Genomic DNA, 21,584 nt, shown 5'->3' on the forward strand with positions numbered 1-21,584 from the left:
CCAGTGCCCAGTCCAGGACCCACCAGCCTCAGCAGCAGCTGCATTGCTGAGGTCAGGCCAGCATGGAGTCATGGCAGTGATGTTGTTAGTCAAGACCAGTTGGTGAAAGGCAGCGAGGTGAAGGGATTCGAGGCTGGGTCCTGCTGTTTTTAGTCTCTGTGTCGGCGTGCAAGGCCCATGGTTCAGCACTTACGATGGAACGTAATGTTGAACTGTTAACTTCTTCCTTTATTTTCTATTTTATATCTAAAATTTTGTATCTAGGTACCTTTGTACCTCGGGAGGCACCGTGAATGGTGACATTGTACACTTTTCACTGTATTCCTCTATCTCTGTGCTTGAGTACATGTGACAATAAAAATAATTCACAATTCACCCTCATTCTCTGTCTGCCAACCAGTTCTCTGTCAAAGTCAGTACCCCATCCTCAGTTCCATGCATTTTAATTTTACACATTAATTTCTTATATTGTCTTTATTGAAAGCTTTCTGAAAATTCGAGTAAACTACATCCACTTACTTCCCCTTTTTTTGAGTTACAGTCTCAACAAATTCTAGTGGATTTCTTAAGCATGATTTCCCTTTCATGAATGCATGTCTGTGTTTGAATCTGTCACTATTTTGCAAATCCCCTGCTACTAAAGGACTAATGGACTCTAGCATTTTCCCCATTTCCAATGTCAGGTTAGTAGGTCTATAATCTTCCAAATTCTCTCTATCTCCTTTTTTTAAATAGCAGGGCTACATCAACTGTCCTCCAATATCATAGGAACTGTTCCAGAGTCTGTAGAATCTTGAAAGATGACCATCAAGGCATTTATTATTACTTGGGCTACTTCCTCAAGTGTTCTGGGATGTAGGTTATCAGTCTTTATTCTCATCAACACCATTCAGTTCCTACCTTTCAGTCAACCCTGTGTTTCCCAAAATTTTGGGACATTATTTGTGTGCTCCATTGTGAAGCCAGAACCAAAGTATGTAGTCCAATATCTCATGTTTCCTAGTATAATGTCCCTACTTTCTGACAGAAAGGGACTGACACTTGTTTTCATTAACCTGTTTCCTCTTCACAAAACTTTACAATCAATTTGATGTTTGCCAGAAGCTTCTCTGGTGTTCAATTTTCTCTTATTTAATCAATTCCTTTAAGCTCCTTCGTCTGTTTGATTTGTACGCAACACCGTACACCAGGATGGTGAAGCACACTGTCCGCACTATACTGGAGGCTTCCCCAGACTGCTCCAAGCTGTGAAATCTGACTGATCATCTATTCCACATTGGCGTTTGGCATGTGCACCGACTTGGTGAACGTGCCATACCAGCTGAGGGACCAAGACATGGTAACCAAAAGGGAGTGTCTAGTGTACTCCAATCCCCCTCCCATCCCAGATCCAACTCAACCATTCCTCTTTCCATTGCATTCCTTAGATTCCATCGTCATAAATTATGACTTACAATACAGCAACATTCCCACTACACACTTGAAAGTTCTCCAAATGATGGGATACTTTTGGCCAAGGTTTGCTTTATTTTAAGGGAATGCTACTAACTCCTGCAACACTAAGTTGACAATGTTAGTTTGGTCAGCACCGAATGGTTTGGTGTAATTCACCTTTGACCAACATTTGACACTTCCGCACAATCACACACTATATGTGCGAAGAAATGGTTGCAAGTGAAGTGTAAATGTAGTTTGCAAATACATGTTTCACATGTTTGCCTCTTCAATGCTCCAATGTCCATAAAAATAGATCCCATGTTGTTGTCCTTCAAAATGATAAGTGACTCTACTCTCTCTGGGCGTTATCATTTTCCTGTTTAAATTTGCATCAGGAGAATGTAAGCCAATGGCAAGGAATGTGTGTAGGCAATATCAGCACTGAGTTCCACCTGGTTACTGGTATCTTTACCCTAACTCTCGAACCTCCAGTCTCCTTTTATGTCATCCCACTCTGGCAATGCTTTTCTACAACCTCTACCACCGGGGAGAAGGTACAGAAGCCTGAACACACACACACACACACACACACACACACACACACACACACACACACACACACACACACACACACACACACACACACACACACACACACACACACACACCAGCCGGTTTCGAAACTGCTATTAGAATACCGAATGAACTCACAAACTCTATGTTTTTGTTTTGCCACTGTTTACCTACTATTTACTTATCTATGCGAGTTAACTCTGATCTGCCTGTATTGCTCGCAAGACAAAGCTTTCACTGTACCTCAGTTTAATTTACCTCATTTAATTTACCTCAACTTAATTTAATGTACGTCAATTCAATCTCTTACCCTGATTACCCTGTCCATGTGGAAAACTGCCACATGGAACTTTGCCTCCAGCTATCCTCCCTGCCTCGTGAATCCCACAATTACACCTTAATGAAGACTGTCCTGGTCCTCTACAATTGCCCCGTGGAGGCTATAGTGCTAGTGACTGCCAATAACCCCCTCCCTTGGCTGACCATGTCCCCCTTACAGCTTGAGATTCCACCTCTACCCCCCATCCCTTCACTGTTCTTATTCCCACCTTCACAAATCCCTCTGATTTCCCCTCTCAGGCCTTGATTGCTCCATGTCTTTTGGTAGTATTCCCACTGCTGCCATTATACAACGGCTTTGCATCCTGTTTAATGATCAATGGATGTATTTACTTTAGGCCTCTGACTGACTACAGCAAGCAGTCTCTAGACATGGTTGACCAGACCCTGACTGTTCTGATTGCAGATCCCTGACTGACGGCACACAATTGGCCCCTGAATCCTGCTGCTGGCCCTACAGGACTGACTATTGCCCTCTCCATGGACTGCAGTTGACAATTTCCCTGATAGTGAGTGTCCCAAACTGACGACCATAGCAAAACCTCTGGACTGTGTACAGATTGTGCCTGTGACTGACAGCATCAGGACCCCCTTACCAACAGCAGTTCCCCCCTCCCCCCTTTAACTGGTGAGGACTAGCCCACATCCAGTTTCTGAATAAATATTGCTACACAGGCAGTTGTAGGTGCTGAACTTATGTCTCATTGCACCATTCAGCAAGTTTTTCCCTATCCCCCATCATCTCCCACCTCTGATAGATTACTATTGACAAGCAGTGAGTCTGTGTGTCTCTGCAAGAAGAAAACATATAGATACAGCAATACTAATAGACTTTGGCTCTGGCTGAAGTGCCAATGTGCTAACTGGCGTGGCAAAGCACAAATGCTCCAAGTATGAATGTAGGAGCTAAGCTACCAAGAAATAAGAAAGCAACTGAGCAAGTTGGTCCAATCGGTGAGCTGGGTACCTGTACTTGTATGTAAAATGCCCCGACAGCAGTCTCTCAGTGAGAGTTACAGGTGCACCCAGCAATGCAGCTCTGTGCTTCTTAAACAAGGGAATGGGACGGATGCTGTGAAGGTCATGAGAGGTTGGCAAGCATCAGATGCCATTGTTCGTGAACGAGGGCTGGTGCCCATGGACCATGACCTAAGATGCTCTTTGGTACTGAGCATAATGGAAGCTGCCAGCAGTGAGCTAAAGTCCCTAGGTACCAACTCTGATTTCCACAATGAGATTTCACAACATCACATTTGATCAGTGTGTTTGGTAAGATTGGAAGTTAAACATTGAGGAGCTGAGTTGGGCTCTTAACAAGGCATTTAACAAACCATGAACACTCTTCACTCGTAACTCGCCATTGCCTTGTGGCAAAAACATACATGCTGAAACAAAAAGATGCTCTCAACCTTGAGATGGGATTTGCCCAGTCTCCCATTCATTTCCGCCACAAGTCCCACCTTCACTCAGTCCCCTTTAAGATTCTGCCCTTCCAAAGCACTTCATGAGTTGTAAAGTGTTTTGAGGTATCTAGAGATCATGAAAATTGTGTTAAATAAGTGTAAGTTTTTACGTTCTTTCTAACACCACCTTTAATGTCAGGTTGTTGTTAACCGAATTGGTGATGAGATGTAGTTATTTTTTGTATCCTCACTATAGCACATTAGCACATCTATCAGCAATATTCTTATACCATCCAGGAGCTGAGGAGCAAAACAGAAATGGGAGCAGTGCTTAGATCTTGGACAGAGAATTTGCATGTGTAATGCATGATGCCTCCACAGCTAATAACCATTCAGACCCATGTGTAAAGAAAGGGCACTCAGGCAAGTTCCTGGGGAGAGGGACAGCCATGGATCCATCCCCATGGCAGCATTCAGGACAATTTGAAATAATTATTTCCAATTATTTTGTAAGATTTCAATTACTTGTGACCCTATGTAATTATGGTGCAATTTATGTTGCTATCATTGTTCTGACAATTGTTCTTGTCAAAGATGACAAATGGCTCAGAATACTACTGCAGACAGATACAAGAATAGCGAAAGATCCATGATTGGAAACAAGAGACTTAGTGACAAAAGCAATATTCCCCTTTCTGGGGCTTTTGGCATGTTTGTGGGGTTCTTCTATTTTCATTGAAAATCCAAGTGGAACAATGTTGGTAAAATCATAACTTTTACTTGAAACAATTGCCTCAATAACAGATTAATCTTCAGCATTAGGGAGCTAGTTAATGACTTGGGGCCTTCGTAACTTCTACTGTGAGTCAGCAAGTAAGCTAAGTTTAAAAAAAAGCATTGCATTGTTTTTCATCAAAAGACGTCCTACTGTTAACGAAGGGTTTGGTTAGCTGGTCAGCTGGTTTGTGATGCAGAATGACACCAACAGCATGGGTTCAATTCCCAAACCACATTGGCTGAGGTTATCATAAAGGTCCTGCCTTCTCAACCTTATCCCTTGCTTAAGGCTCACAGGTTGTCCCTCTCTAATGGGAGAACAGCCCTCTGAGACTACAGCAATTTTAGTGTCTTTTGATATAAACATAATAACATTGGCAACAGACCTGTGACAGCTATTAGTCTCATCAATATTGAATTGATTTTTTTTGTAAAATCCCTTGATGAAATCAGAAATGCCATTAGAATTTGAATTTTGGGATTATCCTTCTAGTTAGAGTAACTTTCAAACATACTCGATAAAGCAGAACCGTATGGTTTATTGTATTTGTGTCCAATGTACTTCAGCATAATTGAAAATTCTTATAAAACTAGATTTCCTGCTCAAAGGCACGATTACAAACAACATTATTTGTTTTTCCCTGTAATTGCCTCTCAGCTTGTCTCTCACTCTCAGGCTCCAAACTGGCCACTTACTCCATGATCTGCTCCATTCTTCTCACCCAGTTCCTTTATCTCCATTCACCCACCTCTCCACAGCAGCCACCAGATTCTTCTCAAAATAGATTTACAATTCATAAGCATATAGGTTAAAACACAAAATGACAATTGTCTCAATGTTCATGCTGGCTGTGAAAGGTTGTATGTTAGAAAATCTATTCACATGAAAATGTTTTTTTGTCCTGCTTACGGAGTCCTGTCTTTTTTAAATAACCCAAGTCTGAATATTGCTATCACTGGATAGGAAAATTAAACAGTGAGACCAATGCTTGATATAAATCCATCCTCTCCCACCTCTACTTCTCTCTGGTTCTCTCCATTTATAAATCAGAAAGTAAAAGCTATTCTAATGGCAACCACTATCAATAGTCATAAAAATCCATCTAACTAACTAATGTCTTTTAGGCAAGGAAATCTGCATTCTTACCTGGTCTGACTTACCTGGTGACTCCAGATCAAAAGCAATGTGGTTGACTCTTATCTGCTTTCTGAGATGGCCCAGCAATCCACTCAGTTTCATCTAACTGCTAGAAAGGTTAAAGAAGAGAAAAATATCAGACAGTCCACCCAGTGTCAATCTAAGCACCAGAATGACATCTGAAACCATAGCCCTGTTAATCCTGCAATATCCTCCTTACTACCATCTGAGCAAGTGTCAAAAATGAGAGAACTGCCCAAATGATTAGTCAAGCATCCATCTGACATGGTCAAAGAGACACAATCAAAGATAACATTCCAGACACCACTATTAACATCCCTGGGCATGCCTTGTCCCACTGGCATAACACCCCCAGAAGGGGTAATACCATGGTATACACACAGGAATGAATTGCCGTGGGAGCCCTCAGCATTGACTCTCATAGCGTTAGGTCAAACACGGGCAAGGAAACATCCTGCTGATTACCACATCCCATCATCCCTTTGGCTGATGAATCAGTATTCCTCCATGTAGAACTTCACTTAGAAGAAACACTTGCAAAAACATTTGTATCATCTATAATCAAGTGTGAGGTGCCAGATGACTGGAGTGTAGCTAATGATTTGTTATTGTTTCAGAAGGACTGTGAGGAGAAACTTGGTGTCTATGGACCTGTGGGTCTGACTTTGGTGGTGAGTAGTTGTTGGATGTGATTCTGAAAGATAGGATTTATATGCATTTGGAAAAGCAAGGAATGATTAGGAAACAATATGATTTTGTGCAAGGGAAATCATGTCTCACAAACTTGATTGAGATTGTTTGAGGAAGTAGCCAAGAAAGTTGAGTGCAGAGAGATAGACATGGTTTACTTGGGCTTGAGTAAAGCCTTTGACAAGGTTCTGCATGGTAGACCAATTAGAAAGTTAGATCACATGGGATTCAGAGTGGACTTGCAAATTGGATACAAAATTGGTTTAATAGCATGAGACAGAGAGTAGTGATGGAGGGCTGTTTTTTGGACTGAAGGGCTGTTACCAGTGGTGTTCTACAGGGATCAGTGCTGGACCCACTTTTGATTGTCATTTATATACATTATTTCGATGAACATATCGAAGGCATGGTTAGCAGGTTTGTGGATGACACCAAAGTTGGTGGCACAGTGGACATTGAAGGCGGTTATCTATGATCACAAAGAGATCTTGATCAATTGAGTCAGTTGGCTGAGGAATGCAGATGAAGCTTAATTTGGATAAATGAGAGGTATTGCATTTTGTTAAAACAAACAGGGGCAAGACTTATACAATTAAAAGTAGGGCCCTGGGTAATGTTGTAGAACAGAGAGACCTAGGGATTCAGTTATATAATTCTTTGAAGTTTGCATCACATATAGACAAGATGATTAAACAGGTATTTAGCACACTTGCCTTTATTGCTCGGACCCATGAGTAAACGAGCTTGGGACATCTTGTTGAGATTGTACAGGACATTGGTGAGGCCTTTTCTGGAGAATTCTGTCCTGTTCTGATTGCTCTTGTTATAGGAAGGATATTAGTAAATTGGAGAGGGTTCAGAAAAGATCTATCAGGATATTGCTAGGAATGGAGAGTTTGAGGTATAATGAGAGGATGGATAAGTTGGGACATTTTCACTGGAGCAGAGGAGGTTGAAGGGTGGCCTTATAAAGTTTTATAAAATTGTGAGGAGTATAGATAAGGTGAATGGTAGGTGTCTTTGCAAGTGGGGGATTTCAAGACTAGGCGGCAAAATTTTAAGGTGAGAGGAGAAATATTTTAAGAAGACATGTGGGGCGACATTTTTGCAAAGACAGTGGTGCCTATGTGGAATGAGCTTATAGAGGAAGTGATGGATGCAGGTAGAGTTACGGCATTTAAAAGACATTTGGGTAAGTATATGAAGAAGAAATGTTTTCTGAGGGATATGAGCCAAACGCAGGCTGGTCAGACTAATTTAGTTTGGGACTATGTTCGGAATGGACTGGTTGGACCAGGATCTGTTTCTGTGCTGTATGACTTTATGCCTGAGTGTAGCAAGGACATGAGTACATCCTGGTCAGGGAGCTTCAATACATATCACCAAGTATGGCTCAATAATACCAAGGAGAAAGTGAGGTCTGCAGATGCTGGAGATCAGAGCTGAAAATGTGTTGCTGGAAAAGCGCAGCAGGTCAGGCAGCATCCAAGGAACAGGAAATTCGACGTTTCGGGCATAAGCCCTTCATCCTGATGAAGGCCTTTTGCCCGAAACGTCGAATTTTATGTTCCTTGGATGCTGCCTGACCTGCTGTGCTTTTCCAGCAACACATTTTCAGCTCAATAATACTATTACAAACTAAGCTGACTGAGTGTTGAAGAATGGCGAACGTATCTGCTCAATTGGACTTAGGCATGAAAAAGAGATGCCGGCACAGGAGCAAAGGCCTACTAAACTGTTGGGGCCACATGCTAGAGAAAGTGGAAAATAGTTCTACAATCAATGATATGGTTCAAAACTATATTCTGGCCAAATCTGGCTCTGAAAGTGCTGGAGAATTAAAGGACTAATTGGAGATAGACTTTTCATGAAAATCCTGTCATATATTGCTTTGTATAGAAAATTACTTTGCATATTTATTGACTGAAAACTACAGAGTTCCAAGAGAGTGAAACAACATTTCAGTGAGTTGTAACAGCAGTTTCTAACATGGCTGACTGTCTACATGACTGTACTTCATAAATTCTATAGTCATTAAACTGGAGCCAGCATGTCAAAAAAAACCCATAACAAACATCCCAATCATGTTTACCTCATTGTAGCTCATTCAGAAAGTATCCAAGTAATCATCTGGGTAGGGATCAAGAATTAGTTATAATCATCTCTGACAAAGAGAAAGGAAATAATCTCGCCTGAATCCAATCATGTAAACCATGGACTTGGAATTCACAAACCAAGACAATTAGCCACTTGGAGAGAGGGATCAATGACAAGCTAACTAACCTGCTTTCTCATTTTAGAAATTTCTTTATTTTTGGTCACAAAGAAGAAGAAATGATGAAGATGTGGAATTTATACCACTTTTAGCTCTCATCCTTTCAATCCAGCATAGATAGCTAAGCCTCGTCTAGTGTTCAACCTCCAAAAGATCATAGGCAGTGTTTCAAGAATTTTTATTTATTTTTTCTTCGACCCATTCATGGGCCATAGGTGTGACTGGCTGGGCCTGCATTTATTGTACATCCTGAGCTGCCCTTGAGAAGGTGGCTGTGAGCTGCCCTCTTAAGCCACTGCAGTCCATTTAGTATGAATAGTGTGAGTAGCACAATTAGGAAAGAGTTTTTCAGGATTTTGACGAAGCAACGCCAAAGGAACGGTGATACATTTCCAAGTCAGGATGGTACATGACATAGACGGTGGTGTTCCCAAGCCCATGTTGCCCTTGTTCTTCCAGACTGCAGTGGTTGTGGGTTTGGAAGATGGTTTCTAAGAAGCCAACAGGTCTCTGGCACACAGTCTGTCCCTGTTGCTCAAAAGGGAAGGGGGGAGAAGAGCAGAGCATTAGTCATTGGAGGCTCCATAGTTAGGGGGAACAGATAGGAGGTTCTGTGGGAACAAGAGACTCACAGTTGGTGTGTTGTCTCCAAGGTGCTAGGTTCATTATGGCTCTGATCGTGTTTTCAGGATCCTTGAAGGGGAGGGGGAGCAGCCCCGAGTTGTCATCCGTATAGGCACTAATGACGTAGGTAGGAAAATGGATGGGGATATAAGGCAGAAGTTCGGGGAACTAGGGTGGAAACTTAGAGCTAGAACAAACAGAGGTGTTATCTCTGGTTTGTTACATGTGCCATGTGCAAGTGAGGCAAGGAATAGGGAGAGAGAGGAATTGAACACGTGGCTACAGGGATGGTGCAGGAGGGAGAATTTCAAATTCCTGGATAATTGGGGCTCATTCTGGGGTAGGTTGGACCTTTGCAAACAGGATGATCCATACCTGAACCAGAGGGGTAACAATATCCTGGGGGGGAAGTCTGCTAATGCTCTTCATAAGAGTATAAACTAATTCAGCATGGGAATGGGAATTTAAATTGTAATTGCAGTATCCAGGAGGTTGAGAATAGTGAGGTCAGAAATAAGATTTCAAGGTCTCAAGAGTTCACAGGCAAGCAGGAAGGTGGCTTGAAGTATGCCTACTTCAACACCAGGAGCATCCAGAATAAGATGGGTGAACCTGCAGCATGGGTTGGTACCTGGGACTTTGGTGTTTTGGCCATTTTGGAGACATGACTAGAGCAGGGACAGGAATGGTTGTTGCAGGTTCCAGGATTGAGATGTTTCAGTAAGAACAGAGAAGATGGTCAAAGGTAGACTGATGGGGTAATAATTGAATTTGTCCAGCTTTGCGTATACAGGACATAGCTGGGCAATTTTCAGTATTGTTGGGTAGATACCAATGTTGTAACTAAACTAGAACAGCTTATTTGTGGTGCGGCAAATTCTAGAACTCAAGTTTTCAGTACTATTGCCAGAAAACAGTCCATTGCACCTCTGTGGTATGCAGTGCATTCAGTCATTTCTTGACATCATGTGAAATGAATTGAATTGACTGAAGACTGGTATTTGTGACACTGGGGATCTCTGGAGGATCTCTGAGATGGATTATCCACTCCGCACTTCTGGCTGAAGATTGCTGAGAATGCTTCAGCCTTATCTTTTGCATTTACATGCTGGGTTCCCCCAACATTGAGAATGGGGATATTTGTGGAGTCTCCTCTCTCCTGACTTATTTAATTGTCCAACCCAATCATGTTATGACAACAGCAGAGTTACAATGCTGCATAGCCATCTTTGTTACTTGCTGCTTATACTGTGTGACATGCAAGTGATTTTGTTTTGTATTATCACCAGACTGTCATTCTAGGTGTGCATGGTGCAGCTCTTGGCATGCTCTCCTGCACTCTTCACTGAACCAGAGTTGATCTCCTGGCTTGATGTTAATGGGAAAGTGGGAGCTATTGTGGGCTGTGGAGGGCATTCAAGAAATTTCATATTATCTTGGAGAAAGCAGCTCATTTGATTGGTAGCCCTCTGAAATGGTAAATGCACCATCTTTACTTGAAATTACATTGTCATTGTCATTGTGGCTGGGTCAAAATGCTGGAACTCCCACCTTAACATCATTATGGCTGTATCTATAAAAGATGACCTGCAGTCAGTCAAGGCTCAACACAAACATCTCCTGCGTAATTAGAGCTGGACAAAACCATTGGTCCTGTCAGCGTGACACATGAGAAAAAAAATGTTAAAGTTAGGGTATATTTTTCCCCACTGAAATCAAAGATAAAATTGACCACAGACAATACATACCGGGATAGTATCTTCTAAGCCGCTGAACAATGTAGGCAACAGCGAGTTAGTGGATGAGATCATCGAATCATAGAATCAGAGAGATGTACAGCATGGAAACAGACCCTTCGGTCCAACCCGTCCATGCTGACCAGATATCCCAACCCAACCTAGTCCACCTGCCAGCACCCGGCCCATATCCCTCCAAACCCTTCCTATTCATATACCCATCCAAATGCCTCTTAAATGTTGCAATTGTACCAGCCTCCACCACTTCCTCTGGCAGCTCATTCCATACACGTACCACTCTCTGCGTGAAAAGATTGCGCCTTAGGTCTGTTGTATATCTTTCCCCTCTCACCCTAAACCTATGCCCTCTAGTTCTGAACTCCCCGACCCCAGGGAAAAGATTTTGTCTATTTATCCTATCCATGCCCCTCATAATTTTGTAAATGTCTATAAGGTCACCCCTCAACCTCCAACACTCCAGGGAAAACAGCCGCAGCCTGTTCAGCCTTTCCCTATAGCTCAGATCCTCCAACCCTGGCAACATCCTTGTAAATCTTTTCTGAACCATTTCAAGTTGCACAACATGTTTCCGAAGGTAAGGAGACCATAATTGCACGCAATATTCCAACAGTGGCCTAACCAATGTCCTGTACAGCTGCAACATAACCTCCCAATTCCTGTGCTCAATACTCTGACCAATAAAGGAAAGCATACCAAACGCCTTCTTTACTATCCTATCTACCTGTGATAGCTAAGATTTGCTTTCCCAAAATGCAGCACCTTGCATTTATCTGAATTAAACTCCAAAGGCCACTTCTCAGCCCATCGGCCCATCTGGTCCAGATCCTGTTGTAATCTGAGGTAACCCTCTTCACTGTCCACTACACCTCCAATTTTGGTGTCACCTGCAAAATTACTAACTGTACCCCTTATGCTCACATCCAAATCATTTATGTAAATGACAAAAAGTCCAGGACCCAGCACAGATCCTTGTGGCACTCCACTGGTCACAGGCCTCCAGTCTGAAAAACAACCCTCCACCACCACCCTGTCTTCTACCTTTGAGCCAAGGTCAGATTCTGTAACTAAGCTTTGAAAGGCAAGATGAGAGTCTTACTAGTGAGGTACAGAGGCCTCTCTGCATGCATTAACATCTCTTTAACCTCATCTCATTGACACACATTTACCCATTTTCCCAAGAGGTGGAGTGAAACTATTTAGTGACAATTGCTGACATGAAAATCAAAGGAGGTAGCTGGTGACATGAGTTCACCGTTTGCTCCATCTTGGACAGCAGTCCCCACAATCTCAAGTGAAGCTTAATAGGCATCTCCACTCTGCACCCACAGAGGTTGGCATGAGATGCACCAGACTCACCCCACCCTTGTGGCATATCTCTGACCCAATTACGTGGAGTTATCCACTTCAAAACTTCAATTTGGAGCATGCCAGCACCTTTCACTGTAATGCTGCTGCAAGGCAATTTTGTACATAAGGGCAACTAATGGATGAGATCAGATGCAGCTCAGGGCTCAGTCACTTTGCACCTACTTTAGTGGTTCCCTCTTCATTGAAGCCTGCTGTTCCAATCTCTTCAATCACTTGCCTTATCTTTTTGTGCTTAGTCTCCTCAACCAGAGCTTAAAGGCTCAAAGTACTTCCAGATTGCTTTGCCTTTTAGTGCAGACAAAAAGTGAGGCAGCTTGTCCCACTTGTAAGCATTGATCAATCCAGTGGGTGGTCACTTTGCTGTGTGACAAACTGCTACCTCAGTCTCATTGTGCACCACATGCCAGCAGCTTACACAGCAAACACAATGCACGTGCCTCACCAAATGACCATGTCTCAAAGTCTAGGGGGAGTAATTCTTGGTAAAGTCAATGGAGACAGCCTCCCATCAATGGGTCACAGTGCAGTAAGCCAAGTGCAGCATCCAGTACAGGGACTTGGAGACAGGCAGTCAGCTGCTTAGGGCAGACAGAGTCAGGGGGTATGATCCCTTGAGTGTCCATGGCAACCTGTTCAAAGATTCACGGTAAGTCAGTTTGGAAGTTGCACTGAGATCAGTCAGGGGACTGCTCACCCCTCAATTGAGGAGTCCTGGGAAGTAATTACAGATGATCAGGGAAGTGTCACATGAGGACCACATTCACAAAGATGATCCAAGATCTCATAGCTGCATGGGGACTTGGAGCTAATTTCCTCTCACCTTGAACTGTAATTAACTATAATGCTTTTATATGCAATGCTGTCTTTCTTGGGTGATGTGGATGTGGGAAAGGTATCAGCATACCTACTATGCTTGTGTTACATGGCTTCTAATGGATACATCAGAATAAGGCTCATGTCAACGCCCATTTTGTGGCATTCCATGGCTTTCCTTGTTGGAGTCATCAATATCCCAGTGTTTAGAAGTCTATGCTTCACTATAATTTTGATGTGATGTGAATGCTAACTGCTCACATTATCAAGAACATGTTGTGTTTCTGATATTCCCACACAGGCCAAATGGAAACATGATGAATGAATACAGCAAAAGCAGAAGTTATTGTTGTTCCTGTTGTGGTGTTATGATCATTCATTAAATCTAACTTTGTTGCTGCTCAAAAGACAAGTAGTTCTCGTTTGTTGCCATAAGCAAATGCAGCTCATTTTTCTTGCTTTACTTCACTTATGCCTTTGTTGAATAAAACATTTCAATCTTTTGAAGCCTTTCGAGAATGTAATGGCCCCGCATTGAACAATGAGAATTTGTAAGGTTACGCTAGCCATGAGGAAAAGAGTAGAACGTTCTTTGTCATAATTCTGAGATAAGATGGTATAAAAGATAAGTAGATTGGTTCTCAACAAGCACTACATTTATGACTGTGCACTTTGTACTTGCAGTGAAGTAGCAGCCATACCACCAATATGCCTTCAAAACTGTTTCGTTTTCATTTCCCTCCCACTAAAGCAATGTAAAGGGCAGCTTATAGCTGACAGCACCTCACCTGCTGCACAACTGGGCTTTGAAAATGGCTCCAGCACTGGGAATCATGGGACATTGCAATAACAGTGTGTACTTCTGGCACTGCTCTGTGTACAAAATGTAACACCAGCACCATTAAGGTGTGGTGCATGGCTAATCAGGCAAACTGGAGGGAATAGTGTGAGAAAATTCACTAGGCCTCACTGAGTGAAATTTCCCATGAAGTAAATGTGACCCTTAGCCAGTTTCTGGTAATGTTCAATCTGTGGATCAGCACCTGAAATCTTGTTATTCCAATCAGTCCATTTTGCATTGAACACACACGATGTCCATCGATTCAGTACTGATTCATACTTCATTTCACTGAGAGAGACATTGGGTTTATCAGTCTTATGACTTACATACTCCTTTCTTCAGCATTGCTTCTGAGAATTAAGTTTGTTTATGCTGCCAGCTATGGATTACCAAGATCAGCCGATATTCCTTCTCTTCTGGACACCAGGCAGTAAAGTGCTTCCCCAAGGCACTGCCTTCATTTACTTTTTTTTCTATATTTGATTCTTATTCTCAAACACACTGCTGAATTTAATGAAGAACCACTTTCAAACTGTTCAGACGCACCGCCTTTCATAAATACTAATCCCCTATTTTCAAAGTGATCTTTTTAAACAAACCTTATTTAGCACAGTGCTTTGTGCATTCCCTTGGGTCACTTTTAAAATCTGTAGATGCAAGGTGAGAATGAACTAAAATGTCTTGATCTTTTATTACTGGAAGATATATTGACAATTCCCACTTAAGAATATCAGTGAAATAGTTGCTTGTTAAAGAACAATTATAAATAGTAAATTGTGTATCAACTGATAATAATAGAATACAAAATACTGTTTACTTCATTGTGTTGTTGCAAATCTGACAATTAGATGGAAATAAAATCAGTTATTAAGCTTCCAGACTTCCAGAGAATTGTCGGTTCAGTGGTTTTGTCATTGGACTAGTAATCCAGAGGCTCAGGTGATGGTCAGGGCCTCAGGCATGGATCTCACCATTGCACATCATGGAATTTGAGTTCAATAAAAATCTGGAATTAAAAGTCTAATGGTGGCCATGAAACTATTGTCGATTGTTGTAAAAACACATCTGGTTCACTCATTCCCTGCAGAAAACAGAGATTAAGGAATCAAACCATTGAACCATGGCAAACGTACATGAGTAGCAACAAGAACAGAGGAACTTTTCAGATAATAGTCCCTGCAGTAACTTACTTTCACATGGATGTCTACGTTGTTGTTAATAATAAAAATGAAGCAGTGCATAAGCAGTTATTCAAGTGTAAGAGATTTTGGTTCTAATGTATAAACACAACTACCAGAGCCGGAGATGTCACAGCACAGACTTATTCCAAAGCAAGTTGGGAGTTATTAAAACAAGTTACATTACAATGTTGCAAATACATTTTGTCTATAAAAGTGAATGCATGATCAATATTAACTCCTCATGGCAATTAAAGCTAAAACATATGGAAGTTTGTCTTTGTGTAGGCATGGATGCAATGTATGAATAACAGCCCCATGCATGTAGTGAGGATATATGTGGTCATGTCACTAACTGCACATTTTGACATTCAAGTCAAGCAGAACCACAATGCTAGTGCAAGGAAATGCACAGGAGGAAGAGTTTCTGACCTAAGATTATTTATTTAAAGTCTGGTTGAAGATTTGTAGCTCGGGTGTCCGTTGTTGTGGTTCTGTTCGCCGAGCTGGAAGTTTTTGCTGCAAACGTTTCGTTCCCTGGCTAGGGAACATCATCAGTGCTGTTGGAGCCTCCTGTGAAGCGCTGCTTTGATGTTTCTTCCGGTATTTATAGTGGTTTGTTCTTGCCGCTTCCGGGTGTCAGTTTCAGCTATAGTAGTTTGTATGTGGGGTCCAGGTCGATGTGTCTGTTGATGGATGTTCTTGCCGCTTCTGGGTGTCAGTTTCAGTTGTAGTGGTTTGTATATGGGGTCCAGGTCGATGTGTCTGTTAATGGAGTTTGTGGATGAATGCCATGCCTCTAGGAATTCCCTGGCTGTTCTCTGTCTGGCTTGTCCTATGATGGTAGTGTTTTCCCAGTCAAATTCATGTTCCTGGTTGTCTGAGTGTATGGCTACGAGGGATAGCTGGTCGTGTTGTTTTGTGGCTAGCTGATGTTCATGGATGCGGATTGTTAGCTGTCTTCCTGTTTGTCCTATATAGTGTTTTGTGCAGTCCTTGCATGGTATTTTGTAAACTACGTTAGTTTGGCTCGTGCTGGCTATTGGGTCCTTTGTTCTAGTGAGTTGTTGTCTGAGTGTGGAAGTTGGCTTGTGTGCTGTTATGAGTCCTAAGGGTTGCAGTAGTCTGGCTGTCAGTTCTGAGACGCTCCTGACGTATGGTAGTGTGGCTAGTCCTTTTGGTTGTGGCATATCCTCGTTCCGTGGTCTATCTCTTAGGCATCTGGTGATAAAGTTGCGTGGGTATCCGTTTTTGGCGAATACCTTGTATAGGTGTTCCTCTTCCTCTTTTCGCAGTTCTGGTGTACTGCAGTGTGTTGTGGCTCTTTTGAATAGTGTCCTGATGCAGCTTCGTTTGTGTGTGTTGGGGTGGTTACTTTCATAGTTTAGGACTTGGTCTGTGTGTGTTGGTTTCCTGTGTACCCTTGTGGTGAATTCTCCGTTGGGTGTTCTCTCTACTAACACGTCTAGGAATGAGAGTTGGCTATCCTTTTCCTCTTCTCTCGTGAATCGTATTCCTGTGAGTGTGGCGTTGATGATTCGGTGTGTTTTTTCTATTTCTGTGTTTTTGATGATTACAAAGGTGTCATCGACGTATCTGATCCAGAGTTTGGGTTGGATTTGTGGTAGGGCTGTATGTTCTAACCTTTGCATAACTGCCTCTGCTATGAGTCCCTAGATTGGTGATCCCATGGGTGTTCCGTTGATTTGTTCGTATATCTGATTGTTGAATGTAAAGTGTGTGGTGAGGCACGGGTCTAGTAGTTTAAGTATGCCGTCCTTGTTGATAGGTTCGGCCTCCCGTGTTCTGTTTTGTATGTCCAGTAGGTTGGCTATTGTTTCTCTGGCTAGGGTTTTGTCAATCGATGTGAACAGTGCCGTCACGTCGAATGATACCATGGTTTCTTCTTTGTGTATGTGTGTATTCCTGATGATGTCCAAGAATTCCTGTGTTGATTGTATGTAGTGTTTGGATCCGCTGACTAGGTGTTTCAGTTTTTGTTGTAGTTCTTTGGCCAGTTTGTATGCTGGTGTCCCTGGTAGTGATACTATGGGTCTGAGTGGGATGTCTGGTTTGTGTACTTTGGGTAGTCCGTAGAATCTGGGGGTGAAAGCAACAACACCCCCAGATTCTACGGACTACCCAAAGTACACAAACCAGACATCCCACTCAGACCCATAGTATCACTACCAGGGACACCAGCATACAAACTGGCCAAAGAACTACAACAAAAACTGAAACACCTAGTCAGCGGATCCAAACACTCCATACAATCAACACAGGAATTCTTGGACATCATCAGGAATACACACATACACAAAGAAGAAACCATGGTATCATTCGACGTGACGGCACTGTTCACATCGATTGACAAAACCCTAGCCAGAGAAACAATAGCCAACCTACTGGACATACATAACAGAACACGGGAGGCCGAACCTATCAACAAGGACGGCATACTTAAACTACTAGACCCGTGCCTCACCACACACTTTACATTCAACAATCAGATATACGAACAAATCAACGGAACACCCATGGGATCACCAATCTAGGGACTCATAGCAGAGGCAGTTATGCAAAGGTTAGAACATACAGCCCTACCACAAATCCAACCCAAACTCTGGATCAGATACGTCGATGACACCTTTGTAATCATCAAAAACACAGAAATAGAAAAAACACACCGAATCATCAACGCCACACTCACAGGAATACGATTCACGAGAGAAGAGGAAAAGGATAGCCAACTCTCATTCCTAGACGTGTTAGTAGAGAGAACACCCAACGGAGAATTCACCACAAGGATACACAGGAAACCAACACACACAGACCAAGTCCTAAACTATGAAAGTAACCACCCCAACACACACAAACGAAGCTGCATCAGGACACTATTCAAAAGAGCCACAACACACTGCAGTACACCAGAACTGCGAAAAGAGGAAGAGGAACACCTATACAAGGTATTCGCCAAAAACGGATACCCACGCAACTTTATCACCAGATGCCTAAGAGATAGACCACGGAACGAGGACATGCCACAACCAAAAGGACTAGCCACACTACCATACGTCAGGAGCGTCTCAGAACTGACAGCCAGACTACTGCAACCCTTAGGACTCATAACAGCACACAAGCCAACTTCCACACTCAGACAACAACTCACTAGAACAAAGGACCCAATAGCCAGCACGAGCCAAACTAACGTAGTTTACAAAATACCATGCAAGGACTGCACAAAACACTATATAGGACAAACAGGAAGACAGCTAACAATCCGCATCCATGAACATCAGCTAGCCACAAAACAACACGACCAGCTATCCCTAGTAGCCATACACTCAGACAACCAGGAACATGAATTTGACTGGGAAAACACTACCATCATAGGACAAGCCAGACAGAGAACAGCCAGGGAATTCCTAGAGGCATGGCATTCATCCACAAACTCCATTAACAGACACATCGACCTGGACCCCATATACAAACCACTACAGCTGAAACTGACACCCGGAAACGGCAAGAACATCCATCAACAGACACATCGACCTGGACCCCACATACAAACTACTACAGCTGAAACTGACACCCGGAAGCGGCAAGAACAAACCACTATAAATACCGGAAGAAACATCAAAGCAGCGCTTCACAGGAGGCTCCAACAGCACTGATGATGTTCCCTAGCCAGGGAACGAAACGTTTGCAGCAAAAACTTCCAGCTCGGCGAACAGAACCACAACAATAAGATTATTTATGGCAGCCAAGGAAGTGAGAAAGGAAATTATCAGTGAGGGGGAGTGCAATTTATCGTATTGAACAGTGAGACTGGACCCTCCATGAATAAATAGAAAGAGGCAACCAGCCCTTTGGTGACAAATAGGAACTCAGAATTAATGCAGTTAATTAGAAAGCACTACACTGCAGAGAGTCTTAATTCTGATTCCTTTTCTCCTCCACTCCAGGTCAGCATTACCCATGAATCAAGCCAAAGCCACAGGAGGAGCAGGAAGATTCCATCTCTGGAAGTGCAGCAGTCACTGCCCCAGGGCCGTCCTACTGTCATCCATCTCAACATCAACCTCTGCCAGCACAGGTGCATCCACAAGGTTCATGGAGAGGTCGCATGGAGAGGAAACAGGGACACAGACATTATTCATGGAAGAGATGCAACTTGTTTTTATTTGTTTTTCATTGAATGCTCATGCAAGTTCTTAATTCCATGAAGATGTTTCTCAAGAGCATGGCTTAAAAACAGGCACAGATGGAACCCCAACCTATGTACTTAAGACAATATTAGTCTCATTCACTCTCAGCAAATATAAATGAGTCAGGTGGAGTTGCATTAGGTACTTTAAGGATTGTGTTGAATGATATTATTTGGGCAAAGCAGGCTGATACATGAATGCCCACGTACCTCCAAATTGTTCATGATAGCAGCACTCAGTAGTAAGTGTTCAGGACAAAGCTCCAACACCATTCCCCCATCCTCTCACCCTGCCTTCATTCTATTCTAGGTGATAGAGGGAACAGATTAGCTCAGTAAAGAGGTGATGGCAAGACTTGGCTCACACCACAGGAAGAGAATGGATGCAAGACAATAAAACAATGTCCATGAAATTGTATTGTTGTTGTGCCTCTGGCATCCCTTGCATGTTTCAAATGGCATCCATGTATGAATCATAGAGATTTGTGGTTTCCTCAAACACTGACACATCTTCATCACCTGAGGAAGACTGATGTCCCATGCACTGATTCCTTTGCAACCTCCTATCAATGCTGCTGCATCAGGGAGTCAGCGCATAGCAGACAACTCCTACTCATGACACCAGCCAAGACAATGGAAGCACATTTTAAGAAGTTGTATGGTGTCTTCAACAATGGCTCTGGTGGATTTGATTTTAACACTCCAATGCATCCCTCTGGGGACGTCTTACTGCATCATCAGCTGTATACAGAGCAGATAACCCTTGTCACTGAGGATCAATACGCTGACATGGGCCAGGACTGCAAAAAGCTTGGAGAGCTATGGGTTCTGCTCCATGTATGTACCAGCTCCCTGGGAAACAAGTGCTGAGATGTATTATTCTCCTCACGTGGTTCCACATCAGTTGTACATTCATGGCAGCTGGCTCTCCTGATGAGGAAAAGAAATATCAGTGGGAGTTAGCATGTGTCCCTTAATTGAGGAAACTGGCCGTTCAGTGAGCCACCATGCTACAAAGGGTTGCACCACTCGGTAATATGCCGTGACAGCATGAAAGCATTGGAGTCTCCGCCTCCTGCCTTCAGCTGCATTAAAATCAGAGCTCCCACCTTCCAGATCAGCAGTATATTGCAGGAAAATTCAAGCAAATATTGGTTTTTAGATTAAGCATTGAGCACCCTAGGACAGTCTCTTTAAAGAGATTGAATTTTTTTACTGTTTTAGAATTAATTAATAAGTGTAGTCACAGATTAACAAATACTCAGGAACACAATGGGAGTGTATAGAACACCTGTACCTTGTAACCGGTTAGAATACTCATTATAGATTGTAACATGCAGAGTTTTTTTCTAAATTATACTTGGAAGATGGCTATTGATTTCATAGTTAATAGTTTTCCATCTCAGTTTAGTTGTGTTTTGGTACATGTACTTCACCCCAAAGAGAATTCACCTTCTTATTCTTTTAAACTGTGGTAAATCTAGGCCTGGCTTCTTTAACCTCTTCATAGGACAGACCCCGGATTCAACCAGGTGATCATCTTCTGCATTCGCCTTATGGCAAGTATATCCTTCCTTAGGTAAGGGGACCAGATCATCACATGACTCCAGTTGCACCAATGTTCTATACAACTGAAGCATGACGTCTTTGCACTGGCACTCAACTCGCCATGTAATAAAGGTGAACATATCATTTGGCTTCCAAATTACTTGCTACACCTGCATCCTCACTTTCAGTGACTAATGAACAAGGATACCTGGGTTCTTTTGGACATCAACCAGGTCGAATCTCTGCATCTTTGTTCCTCTGACCAAAGTAGGTAACTTTAACTTATCCACATTATATTGCATCTACTGTGAACATCCCACTCTCTCAGTGTGTCCAAAGCCCCTTGAAACCTCTCTGCATCCTCTCCATGACATACATTCCCACCAACGTTTGCAATATCTGCAAGCTTGAAAGATACCAATGCTGAGGTTCAGCCTGCCAGTTTACCTGCAATGGACTTGCAAACTGTGCATACATAAATTAGTTGGTTTGCTGTAATGTCTGTTGAAAAATTACAATGTAACCTTAAATAAACTAACTCATGGAGTTAATGAATCCCTGGCGAGCATTATTAGAACATTATCATGAATATGGC

This window comes from Hemiscyllium ocellatum, chromosome 4 (genome assembly GCF_020745735.1).
Source record: "Hemiscyllium ocellatum isolate sHemOce1 chromosome 4, sHemOce1.pat.X.cur, whole genome shotgun sequence".
NCBI lineage: Eukaryota > Metazoa > Chordata > Chondrichthyes > Orectolobiformes > Hemiscylliidae > Hemiscyllium > Hemiscyllium ocellatum.